Source organism: Lactuca sativa, chromosome 9 (assembly GCF_002870075.4).
Source record: "Lactuca sativa cultivar Salinas chromosome 9, Lsat_Salinas_v11, whole genome shotgun sequence".
NCBI classification, from domain to species: Eukaryota; Viridiplantae; Streptophyta; class Magnoliopsida; order Asterales; family Asteraceae; genus Lactuca; species Lactuca sativa.
The window spans coordinates 79,621,707-79,624,679 of NC_056631.2; positions in this window are offsets into that span (position 1 = coordinate 79,621,707).

Consider the following 2,973-nt stretch of genomic DNA (forward strand, 5'->3'; position numbering starts at 1 on the left):
GGAGTTGGCCTATGCGCTTCTTGCTAACATGTCCAAGACGACAATGCCACAAGGATGCTTTATCCAAGCTATCAGAAGAATCAATATACAACACATTATTTCCTTGATTATCTACAACATTCATGGCTTCATATACACCATCACAAGGTATTGCTTTAAAGTAAAATACATCATTGTAATAAACATTAATAGCACCATTTTTATTATCAAATGAAAATGTAAAACCTTGTTTGTACAAGCCATGAAAAGAAATAATATTTCTCGCCGTTTCGGGCGAGTAACAACACTTATTCAAATCTAACATTAACCCATTATTAAGCAATAAAGAATAAACTCCTATCTTGGTAACAGGTGACGCTTTCCTGTTGCCCATGACTAAGTTTATCTTCCCGTGCTCCACTTGCTCACTTCTTCTTAGTGCCTGCAAATCAGTACAAATGTGAATACCACACCCTGTATCAAGCACCCAAGAATTAGCATTAGATGAGCTGTTAGACAATACTGTGTAAATACCTGCATGGGTGGGTTTAACCTTCCCATCCTTTACATCTTGCAGATATTTGGCGCAGCTTCGCTTGAAGTGTCCCTTATCTTGGCAATAGAAGCATTGTGCTTCCTTTGGGTTCGAAGAAGGAGTAATGGGACCTTTCTTTGTCCCACTTGAAGAGGAACCATCAAGAGTCTTACCCTTGGTACCCTTTCAAGGGCTTTTCCTCTTCTTACCCTTCCCTTGCCCAATTTCAAGAACAGGGGCTGTTAAAGGAGTAGAAGTAGCAACCGCTTTACCCTTAAGGCCATTTTCAGCTGTCCTTAAGAGTCCTTGAAGTTTGCTAAGTGTGACTTCCTCCTTATTCATATGATAAGTCATATGAAACTAATCATAACTTGGAGGTAAGGAATGGAGAATGATGTCAATCGCCAATTCCTCAGGGAAGTCAACATTGAGCTTTAGCAACCGGTCAACGAACCTCTGCATCTTCTGCAAGTGACCGGTGATGGGTTCACCATCCTTCATCCTTGCGGTTATCATGGAGGAAATGATTTCATACCTCTCTTGACGCGCGCTCTGATGGTACCTTTCCATCAGATCTAGGTGCATCTCATAGGGGTAGAAATCTTCATAAGATTTTTGGAGTTCCGGAGTCATTGTGGCCATCATGATGCAGGACACCTTGGTGGCATCCTTTTCATGTGCAATGAACTCCGCAAGCTCTTCTGGAGTAGCAGTGGCTTCATTAACAACCTTAAGCTCCCTGTCAAGGACATATTCTTTGTCCTCATAGCGGGTAATCATCTTGATGTTTCTGATCCACTCATTAAAGTTGGATCCATCAAATATGACCTTACCACACAAGTTCGTTAGGGAAAAGGAGCCTGTAGGGTTTGAGCCAGCAGCGTTATTGGAAGACATCTGAATAAAAGGAAGATAAGTTTCATTAGATTAAGAATCCTTAGTAAGTCACCCAAATGAAATATTAAGGCTAGGATCCAACAAACTATTTATAGGTGGAAGAGGGATGCCGTAATCCACACTATAAAATATTTGAAGGTAGGTAAATGACGATTTACCAATTTCCACCATAAGACGAAATATTTTATTATTAGGTTTTATTGGTTTTGAAACTCCTAGATCTTTTGAGATACATTGCTCTTTTCAATGGCATGTTTGAATCTCGAATGTGCCATCTCAAGTTTGTGACTGGGATGCCGAGGATCACAAACAAGGTGTGAATAGCTATACAAATTGACTTGGTACCCTTAACAATATTACCTAATCGATGTGCCGGTTAACCACACACGCTCCACCGATCTATAATAAAGTCAAGTTACCCTTTGCCACTCTTACTAGTCCATGTTAGTGTGCCGGTTAACCACACACGCTCCACTAACGACTTGGTAAGGTACAAAGTGTAATTTTATGGGCTAGCACCAAATTCACATTTTCCTAAAGTAACTAAGATTGGGAATTTATAATGTATAGTTACTTTATAATTCATTATACTTTTAATGAGATTTAAAGTCATATCCTACCCGTTTGGCTAACAACCCTCCACCGATCAAGGAAGCAATGGGTGAGAGTGGACACCCATTAAGTCACCATTTTATAGGCAACAACCTTATACCCCCCTTATAGACCGGCTTCGTGAATGAGGCCTACTAACGGTAAGAATGACATATTCTTATACATATCTATATAATAAAATTATAATAATAGTATAAGTGTTGATTTTTAAACCTTTTAAAAAATCTAAGGTTTAATTTGGAATTAAAGTATTAGAGTGTAATACTTTTCAAATTCCAAAACTTGCGGGAAAGAATTGAAACTACTCCAAGTCTCTTCAATTTGTAACTTATGAGTTTTAATGGTTCATAAAAATGAAGACTCTTCATTTTATGAAACCTCTTTAGTTCTTTAATCACAATTAAAAGAAGTGACTTTTGGTTATCCATAACTTGAGGACAAGTTATGGACACCATCACTACAATTAAGATCAAGAATTAAACACACATAGTGGTTACACATAATTCCTATGATCTTCTAAAAACTCATAAGAACACAAATTCATGTCAAGAAATTTCAAGAAATCATATAAACATATATAATACTTTGAAATTGTTAAAAGTCATGTAAAATGGATTAACATAATCATTATCATTTTGAAAAATAGATTTTACAAGTCCAAAACAGATTGGGATAATGATTCTAATCCATTTCCAGCAACAAAACACGAAAAGACTGCCCAGCACGCACCTACTCGTCGAGTGCAAGATCCTACTTGACGAGTAGGATGAATTTGTACATGGACTCGGCGAGTCCTCCCCATGAACTCGGCGAGTCCAGTCGACAGTAAGTAGTTTTTTCGATTTTCAAGCAGTTTTGCATCAAGTATATAGAAAACAATCCTAGGCTCTGATACCACTGATGGGTTTTGACCATTCTAACACTTCCTAAGTGTACATGCAACCCTAATA